At 47.3% G+C, this 16,433-nt stretch overlaps 1 long non-coding RNA gene across 1 annotated transcript; it reads left to right on the top strand.

Moving 5' to 3' along the window:
• Window positions 1-3,662: 3,662 nt before the first annotated feature.
• On the top strand, window positions 3,663-16,415 carry LOC102481780 (uncharacterized). The gene is made up of 3 exons (XR_336589.3): window positions 3,663-3,974; window positions 7,967-8,095; window positions 14,641-16,415. It is a non-coding gene; the product is annotated as an uncharacterized LOC102481780 (long non-coding RNA).
• Window positions 16,416-16,433: the final 18 nt, after the last annotated feature.

Raw genomic sequence — 16,433 nt, 5'->3', positions numbered from 1 at the left:
TGGGGCCAGCAGGTGGTGTGGCAGTTAGGGGTCCTGGACTCCCACAAGGCCGACCATGGTTTGAGTCCCAGACCAGTTTTCTCTCTCTCTTTCTCTCTCTCTCTCTCTCTCTCTCTCTCTCTCTCTCTCTCGTGTGTGTGCACACCTATTTTTAAAATAATGATGATGATGATAAAAAAAATTAAATAAATAACACCTTATTTAAAAAAAAAAAAAAAGGAAAAAAGAAAAGTAATGAATCAGACACACACAGGATGAACCACAACCAGACCATGCCAAATGAAAGAAGCTTGAGTCTATTTACATGAATGCTAGAAAAGAGAACTCTAATTACGGTGAAAGAAAACTAATGAGTGATCTAGGTCAGTGTGGTGGAGTAGGAGTCAGGATTGACTGCAAAAGGGCATGAAGGATCTTCCTGGAATTGTAGGAAGATTCTGTCACTTGTTTGTAGTGGTGAGGACTCAGGTACACTCCATAGATGTACACAACTATGAAAACTCACAGGACAAGGCCCAGCCACAGTGGTGGGCACCAATAAGACACTATGCTCTGCAGGCTGGAACCACTTGGGAGTCCTGAGTTTGATTTCTGGCCCACGCTATAGGCCAGGTGCAGTGGCATGTATCTGTAACCTCAGCAACTCAGGGAGGCTAAGGAAGGAGGATTGTGAGTTCAAGGCTAGCCCCGGAAATAGAGCAAGACCCTGTCTGAAAAAGAACCAGGTATGGCGACATACATGTAATTCTAAGCTAGAAGGCTGAAACAGGAGGATGATAACATGATAAGACCCTCTCTTCAAAAAAATTTTTAAATTCAGGCCAGTAGGTGGTGTGATGGTTAAGATGCTAGACTCCCATACGGCCGACCACAGTTTGAGTCTCACACCTGGCAACTTGCTTTCTTACTTTCCCTCTCTCACTCCTTCTGTATCTCTCTGGTGAATTAAATTAATAATATTAATTAATTGATTGATTTAACTAATTTTTCCCTTTTTCACTTATTTATTTATTTTTACATTTTCCCACAAACATTTACTTTACATATCAAAAAATTTTGCTCATACTCCATAGTTCTTGACAGTTAATAAACAACTTTTAAAATATCAAAATACTGGGATCAGCAGGTGGCGTAATGGCTACGTCACTGGACTCCCATGTAGCAGACCGTGGTCTGAGTGCCGGATCCGGTGGCTTAAACTCACACCAGGTGCATGTGCGTGCATGCCCAAGATCCCAAGACAAGAATGGAGGAGAAGGGATTGCGGTATGGCCATCCCCCTGAGGGATGATTTCTCACTTTCTGTCTCTCTGTCTCTCTCTGTCTTTCTGGCAAATGCACATGCCCTATAGCAAAAATCTCTCCAAAAGAAAAAATTGTTTCAAAATACTGAATTTTAAAGATAATGTTCAAAATATTTCTTATAATTTTGTATAAGTTTGTTTATAACTCTATATCAACAGAGACAGTATGGTTTTAAATATTTTTTTAGAGGTTTTTTTGGGTTTTTTTGCTATGCGAAAACCTCTTAAAAAAAAAAGATAATGTTCAAAATATTTCTTGTAATTTTGTATAATCCTGTTTGTGACTCTATAACAACAGAAACAGTTTGGTTTTAAATATTTCTGAGAAAATATTTACATGTCAACTACTCAAATTGTTGAAAAGCAAATGCCCAGCACACAAGTCACACATAAACCTTCTCAATTCAGCCCTGCCTACCAAGTTTCTGTGATATATCAGCTGCTAGCAAAGATCAGTCTCTTTTTCTTCATTCAACGTCTTTTTCAAGATAATCCTCTGGTGTGGTTGCTCTTTTGCAGTCTCTACTGATTACAATGCTGGGCTGGAAAAGTCCAGGTTATTTTATGTTATAAATTCTTTCATATATCTTCTCTAATCCTCTCTGCCAGGCAGAACTATTTTGGGGGCCAGGCCATCTTTTTAAGAGCTTCTGTTGGCTTACTTGAGATCCACCTTAGTTCCACAGTTTCCTGATTAATCTTCAGATATGACATTTCGGTCAAAGCCCTGTCCAATATGAGTATTTCCAATTTCTGAGTTAATACAACAAGCATTACTGAACTTATGCAAATAACCTTTCTGCCACAAAATAAGAATACTCCCAAATATTTCCAATTCAAGAAGGGTCAGGAAGGAAGAAAAGTTTGTTTCCATTTAAAGAAACAAACAAGAAAAATATTTTAACAAGTTGCTGAACCCACCAACAACTCAAAAGAAAGTAAAATGCTTAAATTGGGAAAAACAAAGCAAAGTAAAAAAAAAAAAATCAGTAATGTTTTACTCAAAAGTCATAAAATTCTGCTTCGCCAGATCAGTCTTATGTTCAAACTCTTCTGTTGAATATGCAGTTTTATCGTGGTCCAATCTTTCCATTTAAATCCTGGAAGGTAACACTCAATGTTATTATTGATACTTCTTGTTCCTAGCATGAAATTGGTCATTTTCTTGGTTGGCTTTCGTTCTCTTATTTCTGTATGTGTCTTTAGTTTTCCTGGGAGAGAACTCCTTTCAGAACTTCTTGAAGAGTGGGTCTGCTATTGGCAAATTCTTTCAAGTCTTGTTTATCTGAGAATGCTATTATGCTTTCTTTCCATATGAAAGATAATCTTGCTGGGTATAGTATTCTTGGTTGAAACTGTTTTTCACTTAACATTTTGAATATATTTTCCCATTCTTTACTTGCTCGCATTGTTTCTGATGAGAGGTCTGCTGTTAGCCTGATGGGATATTCTTTGTAGGTAACTTGCCATTTCTCTCTCTTGTCAATATTAGTATCTTGTTTTGGTTTGTAGATTTGGCCAGTCTAGCTATGATTTGCCTTGGAGAAGATCTTCTTGGGTTGATTCTATCAGGGCTCTATATTTCTTGGGTCTGGATATTTGAATGCCTCTCTAGATTTGTAAAGTTTTCTTCCAAGATTCATGGATTAGATTATCAATGTCCTTATTAGTTTCCCCATCTTCTGGGATACCGATTATCCGTATTCTCATTTTGGGGGGGTTATTTTCTCAGGTCTTTTTTGTTGTTTTTTCCTAGATCAGATGTTTTGCCTTCCACATCTGAGATTCGATTTTCTGCATGGACTAATCTGCTTTTTGTCTAGAAGATGTAGTTTAGAGCATAGCTTCCCTGAACAGGCCAGGACACACCTCAGCTTTAAATTGCCTTCTAGGCTGAATATTTCAGGAGTCTGGAAGATGGAGTTTAGAGCATAGCTTCTCTCAATTAAATTAATTTTTAAAATAAAAATCTAAACTTTTTATAGAACTATATCACTAAAAGGGGTAAATTGTGTTGCACATCAATTATACCTTTAAAAAAAGAAAAAGAGAAATAAAGTGAAAATCTCTAGTGTCCCACTTTTTCTTTTTTTTTTTTAAGGTTTTTGCTATAGGGTGCATGCACTCACCAGAGACAGAGAGAGACAGAGAGACAGAAAGCGAGAAACCACCCCCCGGAGGGATGGCCACGCCACAGTCCCTTCTCCTCCATTCTCCTCTCAGGATCTTGGGCATGCATGCACACGTGCCCGGCGTGAGTTTAAGCCACTGGGTCCGGGACTTGAACCACGGTCAACTACATGGGAGTCCAGCAACATTACGCTAACTGCTAGTCCCTAGTGTCCCACTTCTCTTGCCTGCTTTGTTTTTCTCCATATTTTTACTCTCCAGTATACATTGCCTGTGTCTGCACTAGAACGTCAGCTTCACAAGGGCAGGAATTTTTATTTGTTTTGTCCTCTGCTGTATCTTTCGTGCCCAGAAAAGTATTTGGCACATAGTAGGTAGTCAATGAGTATTGGACAAATGAATGAATGAATGAATTCAGTCCCTGCAGGCTCAGAATGGAGGATCTTCATCTCAGGATGGAGATGGCTGTTTTGAAGAGTCCATACACCCACCTGGAGTTTGCAAGACAAACAGAAGGCAGGCAGGGCCTGTGAGACTGTGGTAAGTGTCATCGTTCTGTCCTGGGCTGCGTCATCGCTTAGACATTCAAACGACGCCATCCCAGGGGCTGTGTCATGCCTCCACCAACCTTGGCAGGCAGCCCAGCCCAGAACCTGACGCCCATTGGCTGGGATTTCCCATGGGTGCTGTGCATGTGGAAACCAAAATATTACCGTAGAGGGTGGAGCCACAAAACCAAGCTGGGCAGAGCCCAGAATGTGGCCTGAGGTTGCCCGGGGGCAGTAGCTGGCTGGGCCTGCAGACCTGATGTTTGGGTGTCTATCTGTTTCAAGTTTCTTGCCTACTTTCTTTCACTCTATTTTAAATTTTTTTTTAGTTTTTCTGCATAGGTAATATATTCACACAATCGAAGATTCAAGAGGTACAAAAAGGAAAAAGCAAGTCTCCCTCCCACCCCAGACCCCAGCCAGCTGATTCCCTCCCCAGAGGCAACCAATGTGAGGATTCCCTGTACAATTCATCCTCCAGGGAGACTTCCTGCCAGGCCCAGAGCATATGGCCATGTATGCATCCCTATTTTACAAACGGCAGCACACGCACGTATTGCTCTACACGCTGTGTTCACTGACCCACATATCTTGTGATTCCATGTCAAGTGCGAGCAGGGTGCTTTCCAGATGGCTGCACCGGAGTCCAGACGTGCTGGGCCCAAGGATACTTAGCATCTCTCACTACAGGCATTTCCAGTTGTTTGCTGTTACAAACCATGGTGTGATAAATAGCATTATATGCTTGTAGGGGGGTATTTTCACACTTAAATAGTTGCTTGCCCACATTTAAACGGTGAGAAAATAATACATACTGTACATTTTTTGAGGCCTTGCTTCCCAGGAGAATGCAGACTCTTTGATCCCACTATGGGTGGTGACACTGGGCTGGGTCGAGGCCCTCACATTCATTCTTGTCCCACCCCAATTTGCCAAGAGGAACACTGAGACCCAAACAGGTAGACACGCCTGCACAGCTGTGCAACAAATACCACTGGCCTTAAACCACAAATGGGTGAGTGCTGAGGCCTCCGCCCTCCTTGGCTGTGCGACCTTGGGCCAGGCGTCCAGGCACATGGCCTCCCTGTTCTCGGACTAGTGCCCACTTCACACTGGCACCCACTCCTGGAACAAGCACCCCTGGAGCACCTGGCTTCATATCTGGCACAGAGTGGGCTCCTGAGGCTTGATAGATGTTCATTAGTTTTTTGTTTTGTTTTCCAATTTGCCCGAGGGTGTATGTGCTCACTGGAAAGAGAAAGAGAGACAGAGAGGGAAAGTGAGAAAGTACTCCCCATGGGGAATGACCACATCGCAATCCCTTCATCTCTCCCTCCTTTCGGGACTTTCATGAACACACGGGTCTGGTGTGTATTTCAAGCAACCGGGTTCAGGACTAGAACTGTTAGATCCCACATGGCTGATTACATAGTTTGAGTCCCTGACCCAACAGCTTAAAAATCATGCTGGGGGCCAGCAGGTGGAATGGTGGTTAAAGCAGCTAGATTCCCACATGGCTGGCCATGGTTCAAGTCCCAGACCTAGCAATTTGCTTTCTGACTTCCCTTCTTTCTCTCTGTCTCTCTCTCTGGTCAACTTCAAAAGTAAATAAATAAATATAGAATAATGACAATGAATTAAAAAAATTTAAAAACATCACACCAGGTGTATAAGTGCATATGCCCAAGATTCCAAGAGGAGAATAGAGGAGAAGGGATTGTAGTATGGCCATCCCCCCCATGGGAGGTGAATTCTCACTTTGGCGCTCTCCGTCTCTTCTCTGGTGAACACACACGCCCTATAGCAAAAACTAACAAAACAAACAAACAAACAACTTCCTTGAGAATTGTGAGACCACAGTGCGCACACTCAGAGCTGCCTGAATGTGTTCATCCAGGGTGCGCACTGGGCGCAGTCCTCGCACTTAGGCCCAAATAAACTCCTTTTTCTGTACACGCTTTAACTGAGCCTCCCTTTTTAGGTTGAGTGTGTGTGTGTGTGTAATCCTTCTAAAGGTTTAAATGTTTAAATATTTGCAACAGATTACAATTTTTTAAACCTGTGTAATGCATACATTAGTCCTGATTAAGAGATTTGTCTTACTGGCAGACTGGGACGAGGTGGCAGGAGCAGGCTATAGTCCACTCAGTTCGTATGTAGCAAAGGCAGGATATGAATGCTGGGCCACTGGCTCCAGATGCTCTTAACCACCAGTTATCAGAGACCTGGGGCTCTGGAAGTGAAGGGAGGGTGCTCATGCGCACACACACACACACACACACACACACACACACACATGCACGCGTGCTGGCAAAGCAGGGCTAGGCTAGAGTGGTAACTGCACCATGTCCTGGACGTGTACCCTCAGGAGACAGCTGTCCTCACTGAGCCTCAGTGTCCCAACCAGAAAAGTAGCTACCGTGCAGGGGTGAGATCAGACACAGACCAAGAAAAGGCTTTGCGAGCTGCAGAGACTGGAGGCCTATAGAGGATTAAGGGATTTATCCCGAGGTGGACACAGAGGGGGAGGGAGGGTGGGGAGGGAGATCAGGGACATCCCACAGACCCGGTTTGCCCTTAAGAATCTCTGGAACTGCCTGGCTCAGCTGTCAGGTGGCCTCACTCCCAGCGCAGCGTCAGGCTGGCGGGCTCCAGACAGAGCCCCTGGCCCCAGCTGGACACCACAGTGAGGGTAAGGGCCAAGCTCAAGGCTAGGCTATTTTCAAACCCCAGAAGCCCCGGAAGAGACCCCAGCTCCCTTCCTTCCCCACAGCCCTGTCCTCTTTCCAGGCTGGGGTCTTCTTTCCCCATTTTAGAACCTCCCTAGAGAACACAAAGGCCTCACAGCTCAACTGGGGGAACCAAGGAACAAAAAGGAAAACAGTTTATCTGGGCCACTCGGCTAAGCTTGAACCCAAACCATCCATTTGCAGGAGCCGGTTCTTTCCAGTCCAGCATCCACTCAGTCGGTTCCACTCATTCTTTCATTCAGCCCATGTTTATGGAACACCTACTGTCTCCCAGAGGCTGAGGACTCAGCCTAGAACATAGCGAGGCTGACCTGCTGCAGCTGCATGCTTGCGAGAGATACAGACAAGACGTACATCCTGGAGCCACTGCTGAATACAAGCCAGGAAGCCATGCGTGCTAGGAGGAAGGATACACTAGACTAGGAAGGCTGAGACAAATGCCACCGGGCCGTGAACTCTGCCCCAGCTCTGAGCCACCACCACCTCCCAAACCAGATGCTGAGGGCTCAGCTGGAGGGGAGAGGGAGAGGTGGTCAGGAAAGGGCTCTCTGAGGACATACCAAGTAGGTGGAGATTAGAATGAAGTGAGAGAATCTGTCAGGTGGCTCTCTGGGGTAGCATAGATACTAGCAAAGGGCCCTGAGGTAGGAATGCATCCGGTGTGTTCATGGATCAGCAAAGAGGCAGCATGACTGCAGCAAAGTTAATAAAGGGGGATTGGACGAGTAACAGGGATGAGATCATGAGGGTCCACAGACTTTTGGATTTTATTTCAGGCTTTCTGGCAAGATAGACCTTCAGATTGTTCACCTTCAGCCCTAATGCCATCTAGCCCCACTCGCCTTCTCCCCATTCCTAGCGTCTTCTCCCACCACAGGGCCTTTGTGCACGCCCTTGATCTAGAATCTGTTCCACTCCTATCCCCTCTTCTCTTGGTTAACTTCATCCCATCTATCACAATTCAGTTCAAATATCTCAGACTTCCCAGCTCTCCCTGGTCACGTCAGCAATCTCTTCTCCCAGGATCTGATCTTACCATTTAAATGATTAGAACGATCAATAATATCTGTTCTGTGAGCGTCCCAAGGTCAGGTGGTTTGGTCAATCTTGTTCACTGCAATAATCTCTGGGGATGACCAGGAGTTAGCTCACATATGCTGCTTTAAAGGAACAAATGAATACTAGAAGTGCTCTATAGAGATTGTCTCACTCATTCCATTTTATCACATTACAGAAGCTCGGAGAGGCAGACGACTTGACTACGGTCAGACAGCCAGAGTATGGCACAGTTAGGATTGGAACTCAGGTCCTTCTGATTCCGAAGTTGAGAACTCTCCCCTAGATCTTGACCTGGCACGCACAGGTAAGTTACTTGAAAATCAGCTACCATCATTCTTCCATGCCTGTACTCACACCCTTTGGTAACATGTCTAAGAGATGGAGTTTATTTCTTCTCCCCCTGAGTTTGAATTGGCCATGTCATTTTCTCTGGCTACTGGGATATTTGTAATCAGGACACAAGAAAGAGGCTCAAAAGCACTCGTGTATCAAAGCTGGTCCTCTCTTGCTGAATATGGAACCCTGAAATCACCATGTGAATGAGTCCCAACTAGCCACATCCAGATGAACTGAAGCACCCAGCAAATGGCTTGCCAACTGGCAGGCACATGAGCGAGCTATCCAAGGCCACCCAGCCTCAGCTCACTGCAGCTAGGTAAGCCTAGATCTACCCAGCTGAGCCCAGGCCACATTGCCAATTTACATTGTTGGCCAATGGGTTTAGGGTAGTTTGTTACACAGCAAAACCTAGCTAATACACATGCCCCTTACAGCCACATATACACACACATAGCCATCCCTAACCCCACATATCCATTTATCCAGACCACTCTCCTGGCTGTTCACATCAGTGTAACCACAGCTCCTGGGAATGTATGAGTCAATACTGCCAGGGCTCCATGTCCCTGGCACTACACAGCACAATGCTGGGTGTGGAGAAGGCACTCAATAGACATTTCTTGAATGAATGGATGAATAAAGTGAAGGGCACAGAAAGGGCCAGAGATCAGCACCAGTGGCAGATGAGAAGGAACCAGGATGGAATGGGAATAGGAGCCGAGAGCCTACCTGTGAGTGGAGTGATGTGGTTAAGTGTTGGGCTTTGGAACCCAACTGCATGAGTTCAAATACCATTTCTGCAGCTTCCTAGCTGTGTGACCATGGGCTAGTCACTTGAACTTTCTTGGTCTGTTTCCCTATCTATGAAAATACTACCTCCCTCAGGGACCACCAGCAGATGGTGGTTAAGGCACTAGATACTCTCCTATGACCAACCACAGTTCGAGTCCTGGATCTGGACCTGGACCTGGTGGCTTGCTTTCTCACTTTCTCTATCTGTGTGTGTGTGTGTGTGTGTGTGTGTGTGTGTGTGTGTCTAGTCAAATTAAAATAAATGAATAAATAAAATGAAATTAAAAACAATTCTTTAAAAAAAAAAAAGAAAATACTACCTCCCTCAAAAGGCCTGCAGGATGAGAGTTCTCAGTATAGGTCCTGGAACGTGGTACCCTTTCCCATCAGGACCCTCTCCCCCTTCAATGATACCTCCTCTGAGAAGCCCACAGCCCATCTGCCCCTGCTGCCCTGCCATCCACAGCCTCCTCTGTCTCTCACAGCCTTTCATGAATCCATCAAGGGATGGGAAGATCATTGCTATATACTCAGAACACAGCCCCAGACCACATGGTTAGGGAGTGATTGTAGAATGACTGAATGATCCTCATTTTACATGTGAGTTAATCTAGGGTCCTAGAGGGCCTGAGATTCCCAAAGGTGTGTGTGCTGGGAGGTTTCCAGAAAGATGGAACAGGGGCAGGGATCAGGGGTGGCAGCTTCAGTGTTTGCACTTCTTATCCGACTTATGTGGGCAAGGACATCAGCTGTCTGGCTACCACTGTGAGCAGGGCCCAGTGGAGCTCCTGGCCCACAGTGGGTGCCCGCAAAGGTTATCTTGCAGACTATACTTGAGATGCTAGTTTATAAATTGGCTCCAGGGCAGATGGTAGTGCAGCAGTAATGCAACTGGGCCCACATGGGAAAGCCAAGGGTTCACATCCCTAGACCTCTCTACACACACTGAACACACGTGCCCATCATCCAGACTGGCTGAACTGAGGTTGGACTGTTAAATCGTCCTTAAGAATATTAATAATCATCAAAAGAAAAAAGTGGTCTGGGGACTGGCTCTGTGGCTCAGTGGCAATGTGCTACTCAAGAGAAGCTGGATCCCACACGGCAACCACACTTTAGATTCCCAGCCCAGTCAGTCTGAAACACACAGGGCACAAGTGCAAGATCCATGCAAGAGCCCAAGATCCAGCGGGCTGGAGGAAGGGGACTGCAGTCACCAGACCCTGTGGAAGGTGCTCGTCACTCTCGCACTCTCTCTCTTTCACACATGCATGCACACACACTCTATCATGAATAAAGAAAAAAATCTTTTTTTTAATGAAATGATTTGACCACTTACTGGTTACTTTACATTTTGAATCCTCCGAACAAACCAATAACCTAATTTTTCGTATTTATCTTACTGGGGCACGAGTAGGTTAAGTCACTTGCCCAAGATCACACAGCCAGTTAGGGGAAGGGCTGGCATTCGACGCCAGGCAGTCAGGCTGCATTTGGCCACCACGTGAAGACATCACACCAGACAGTCAGTATTGTCTAAAATTAATCAAGGAAACAGCAGGAACAGGAAGGTATTTAGAAATATGAAGGAAAGCACCAGAAGAAAAAGTTAAGAGTTAAAAGAGACTGCTTTGGGGGAGTAGGGCAAGGCAGGAGAAGGCAAGGGTAAGGAAATGTTATTGTTTTTTAGATTATTACCATAGGGCATGTGCGATCACCAGAGAGACAGAGATTGACGGTGAGAAATCCCCCCCCCCCAGGAAGAATGGCCATGCTGCAGTCCCCTTCCCCTCCATTCTCCTCTCTGGATTTTGAGCACACATGCACACACACTCAGAGTGCTTTTCAAGCTGCTGGGTCAGGGACTTGAACTGCAGAGTTGGCCATGTGGGATCCAGCACCTTAACCGCACACCACCTGCTGGCCCCAGAAATGATTTTTTTTTTATTAGTGCTGTTTGATTTATATAGATACAGAGATGTGTCTATGAGGTGGAGCCAGGAACTGGGGGCAGGGCAGAGATATAAGGGAACTTCCCATAGTGACAGCAATGTTCTGCATCCTGATTGGAGTTGAGTACAATGTGTATGTGACTAATGTCAGCAAATAGTACCTCTAAGATCAGTGCATTTCACTGGATGTAAATTTTACCTCCAGGAAAAAAAAAAGAAGGGGAAGGTAAACTAATATTGAACTCCAGCTAACAGTATGCACGCTGAAGTGTCTCTAATGAGAAAGTGTGCTAATGTGAGAAACTTATTTTGTAAAGGAAAAAAATAAAGAAAGAAACTTTATTGGAGGTCGGGCAGTGGTACAGCAAAAAAAGCGAAGTTCAGTGAGGCTGACTCCCATGGAAGGTTCCAGATTCGCATTGAGCAACCCCTCTGAGTACACAGGGCATGCGTGTCGTGATCTGGGGCTAACTGAGGCTAGATCTAGGCATGAAGACTTTGTCAGAGGTGCTATCTCTCTGTCTTGCACACTGAAGAAATAAATAAGCAAACTGTAAAAAGATTACAAATGGGGGATCAGCAGATGGCATAATGGCTACATCACTGGACTCCCATGTAGTCGGCCGCAATTCAAGTCCCAGACCCAGTGGCTTAAACTCACACCAAGCACGTGTGCATGCATGCCCAAGATCCCAAGAGGAGAATGGAGGAGAAGCTATTGCTGCGTGGCCATCCCCCCTCGGGGGTGATTTCTTGCTTTCTGTCTCTCTCTTTCTGGTGAACGCACCGCCTTATAGCAAAAACCTCTCCAAAAATAAAATACAAATGGATGGATATAGGGATGGATGGATGGGTAGATTTCTGACAGAGCAAATACAGCAAAATATTTTTTCTTCAAAAAAATTTTAATTCATGCTAGAGGGTGCGTACATGAGAGAGAGAAAGACAAGCACGTTCCACGAGATCAAGTCACACCATGATCCTCTTCCTCCAGTCCTCCAGCCCACAGGATCTCGGGCACTTGCATACGTGCTCGGCGTGTTTCAGGCTGACTAGGTCGGGGATTCGAATTACAGTCTTCACGTGGAATCCAGCTTCTCTTGAGTAGCACTTTACTCATCACCCAGCCAGCCAGAGCAAAATAGTAACAATGTGTATTAGTAGGTGTGTGCACGAATGTTCACTGTATAATTCATTCTAGTTTTCTTTATATTTTAATTTTTTAGAGAGATTTTTGCTATAAGGTGCATGCACTCACCAGACAGACAGAGACAGAAAGCAAGAAATCACTCCCCAGGGGGATGGCCATACCACAATCCTTTCTCCTCTCCTCTCAGGATTTTGGGCACACACACACACACCTGGTGTGAATTTTAAGCTGCCAGGTCCAGGACTCAAACCATGGTCAACTACGTGGGAGTCCAGCAACAGTAACATTTATGCCATCTGCTGGTCCCAAGTGAGAAAGCAAGCTGCCAGGTCTGGTACTCAGGCTGTGGTCGGCCATGTGGGAATCTAGCACCTTAACTACTATACCACCTGCTGACACCTGAATTCATTCGTTTATTTTTATTTATTTCATTTTTTATGAGATTTTTGCTATACGGCACATGCACACACCAGAGAGACAGAGAGACAGAAAGCAAGAAATCAATCCTCGGGCAGATGGCCATACCACAATCCCTTCTCCTCCATCTCCTCTCAGGATTTGGGGCACATATGCACACATGCCCAACGTGAATTTGAAGCTACTGGGTCCAGGACTCAAACCTCAGTCAACCACATGGGTGTCCAGTGATGTAACTTTACATCATCTGTTGGTTCCTGTTTTTTAATAACACAAGGGGAAATACATGAGTCCATTAGCCAAAAAATAATGTTACATTTTTTTAGAGGTCTTTGCCTTAGGGCACGTGTGCTCACCGGAGAGAGAGACAGAGACAGCAAGAGGAAAAGTGAGAAATCACCCTCCAGGGGGATGGTCATGCTGCAATCCCTTCTCCATTCTCCACCCAGGATCTTGGGCATGCATGCACACACACCCGGCATGATTTTGAAATCACCAGGTCCAGGATTCAAATCACAGTCAGCCATGAGGGAGTCCAACGACACAACCACTACACCATCTGCTGGTCCCAATATTACACTTTTCTAAATCTCCACGGTTTCTGTAGCTGTTCTGCCTTGGGCCTGGATGGACCTGAGCATCTCTAAGCCCTCCTGTATGCTTGTCTATCTGGGGACTGTGCTTTCACCTTGTCCCCACCCTAATTCCCCAGCTCCCCTTATATACAGGATGTCAGGAAGCGTGGAATCTCCTCGGCCTGGCTCCCATGAATGCCTCAATAGCAGGGACAGAACTATTTCATAGGGACAGGAACAGGCCCCTGCAGCTACATTCCATCCTTCACCAAAAGGGTAAACTGAGGTCCTGCTGGAGGGAGTGCCTTTCCCAGGGCCCACCACTCCTTCATGACAAAGTGAACAGCCAGGTTGCCTGTCTCCGAAACCCACGTGTATATAATTAGCTGGTGAGAAATAGACCAGGCAGCAGATCTCATCTCAGCCTAATTAGGGGCTGGGCAGCTGGGGCCAGGCTGGCCTGGGAGAGCTGCTAAGAGGCTGGGCAGCCCCAGGAGATGGGGCAGCAGCTGCAGGTTTTTGGAGGGGCTAGAAAGCAGGGGCTGTGGCTTAGAACGACCTAACCATTCACATTCCAATTGGGGCAGAACAATACAGGGACTGCTTCTGCAGATCCCAGGAGCTGCAGCACGGGGGTGAGGAGGTACTGCCAAAAGCCCCAGCCTGTTACAAATGCCTGTATGGGATGTTGGAAGGCTGGGAGGGTGCAGAAGCCCTCTCAGGACCAAGCAGCACCTATTCTAGAAGTTGAGGCTTAGCCTGGCGTTGCTCCCATTTCCAAGAACCCCACACTGCTCTGTTAAGAGACCTTCCCAATGCTCTCATCCACGATCAGCTGGCCAGTGCCTGGGAGCAGCACTAAATATACCTGTTCTACACAATCTGACCAGGATGGGCTGCTGCTTAGTTGCCAGTTTTCTTCCTCCAGACTAAGGTGTGGAACCCCACCTGTCCTGTCCACTGCTGCCCCAGTAGATGCTCACTAATAAAATGACCAAAAGGAATGGCAGTTGGAGGAGGAAGAAAAGAGGGGCATGAGTTGGGAGAATCAGGGATCCAGGGATTACGGACTATGGGGTGTCTCATAGGCCAGGGTGTGATACAGGCTGTTATGCAGAACTGCTGTGTGACAGCCCACAAGTCACTACCTTCTCTGAGCTCAACTTCTTGCTCTGTGACAATATACCTGAACCTAGAAAAGTCATCTTGAGAGTCCAGTGAACCCTCCAGAAATAAGGGGTCACTGCCAGTCCTGTGACCCAAAGTTCAATTCCGTCACATGTAAAATGCAGCCAAGCATCTACCTTCTTAGGTTGCTGGGAGCTGCCATGGGGTGGTGACCAGCACAGTCTCAGCTGGGTTGTCAGGGGGCTAGTCTCTGGCACCTCAAGGGGCACCAGCTCAAGGGGCCTGCCTGAATCAGCCCCCTGACTCCTTCCCTCCTTTGGCAATGGGGACCCAAAAAGCCCAGCTCCTGTACTGCTAAACTGCTGGGCAGCTGTGGCCAGGTCGCCACCCTCCTCATGCCTCAGTTTCCCCAACTGTATCACAGGTGATAGGCTCCACTCTCCTGAGCTTGAACACCAGCCTCTTCTATAACCCAACTTCCCCTCCTTTTCCCCAGACTGCCCCGGCCCATCCCAGATCCCTGGGGGCTGGCTGTAAAAGACAGACGGACAGTCAGACAGACAGCTGGGCTGACCTGGATATTTGTCAACAGCCCAACGGAAATCTCCTCTTTATGCTTAAAATAAAACCTACATCAAACCTGTCACCAAGGCCTCCATTAGAGCTTCCTGTTTCTGAGAGCTACAGCGAGGCAGCCCGCGGGAGAGGAAGCGCCACCCAGAACTCCCCATTCCTGCCCCTGGAGAGGGGGCAGAGAGGTCACCCTGGCTCTCACCTTCTGTGTGCCCAGCCCTAGCCCTGGCCTAGGGCCCTGGCCGCTCCTAGGCAAGGGTAACTAATCTGAAGGGAGGCTGGAAGGGGCTGAGCCCTCACAGCCCGGTGCCGGCCCTGTCCCACCCCCTCTCCCCCGGCACTGGACATAACACGAAGGGCCCAAAATGCAGGTGACTAACTCAAGGAGGACTGTGCCACTTGTCTCCCACAAAGGCCCAGGAAGGAACCTGCCTTGCCCAGGGCCACCCAGGAGGCAAGGCCAGTCTGCTCCAAGTCCCTCTTCCTCAAAGAACTACTTCCCACCCCCACACTGTGGCCTGTGTGGCCTCAAGTTCAGAGTCTGCCCTCTCTGAGTTTCCTGTCCCCTTGAAAACTGGGAAAGGGTGGGGGAGTGTGGAACCTCCATGACTGGGGAGGGTCTTTGCATCCCTGTCCAACCTTCCCCTGTAGGTCCCCTTCCTGGTGCAGGAGGAAGACCCCAGGCCTAGTACCAGCCCTTTGCCAACTCACTCTGTGACCAGACCTCAGCTTCCTCCTTTTTGTAAATAAAAGAATTTATTTAATTTTATGTGTTCATTCATTTATTTTTAATTTGACCAGAGAGAGGCACACAGAGAGAGAGGGAAAGTGAGAAAGTAAGCCACCAGGTCTGGGTCTCAAACCATGGCTGGCCATGTGGGGGTACCCAGCACCTTAACCACTATACCATCTACTGGTCCCTCAGCTTCCTCCTTTATGAAGAATGCCAGCAGGCCTCCCAGAGCAGTTATGAGGACACTCTGTGGGGCAAGACTCAGGCCCCACCAGATCGTGGGGTGAACAATTATTAAGTTGTTCATTTATACCCCAAGACTTCTCCCACCCCGACCCCTTGTGAGCACATAAACATCTAAAGGCCCAGCCCTTGAGAAACAAGCATCTGTATTTATTAACAAGGGGAGGGAACCAGTGCAGTACAGATTCCTGCCCAGTCCCTCCTGTAGACTACCTACCTAGGCCAGCCTCCAAGGGCTGGGAAGACAGGAGACAGGCTCACTCTGCCCTGCCCCCTCCCCAGGGTGAGGTCCAGGGAGCCAGGGCCCACTGGGTAAAGAAGAGGAAGTCAACAAAGGCCAGGGACCAAGGAAGGAGGAAGCAGAGCCAGTGGGCAGACAAACTCGGCAAGATCCCTCCTCCCCTCACTCTGAGGAAGGCTAAGCACCCCAAATCCAGCCCAGGAGAGGAACCACACAGAAGTATAGTCATGTCCAAAAACCTTGTATGTGGGGTGGGGGTGGGGAATCCAGGTCAAGAGCATTTCTCTCCAGGGTCAGTCCTTCTGAGAGGATGCTGGGCCAGCCTCTAAGCCTCCATACTAAGTTCACATACGGGCACAAACTGATTTGCCCCGAGCCAGGGAATGGATGCAAGAGAAGTCAGGGGACCAACTGGCTCCCTCATATCTGTCCTATGGCGAACGCTGAGTCCACTGGCGGCCTAGCCCTCAGCGGCTGGGGCCCCCCCCGGCCGCCCGCA

This window comes from Tupaia chinensis, unplaced genomic scaffold, assembly GCF_000334495.1.
Source record: "Tupaia chinensis unplaced genomic scaffold, TupChi_1.0 Scaffold140086_1, whole genome shotgun sequence".
Lineage (NCBI taxonomy): Eukaryota > Metazoa > Chordata > Mammalia > Scandentia > Tupaiidae > Tupaia > Tupaia belangeri.
This window is presented reverse-complemented; position numbering and strand designations above follow the sequence as displayed.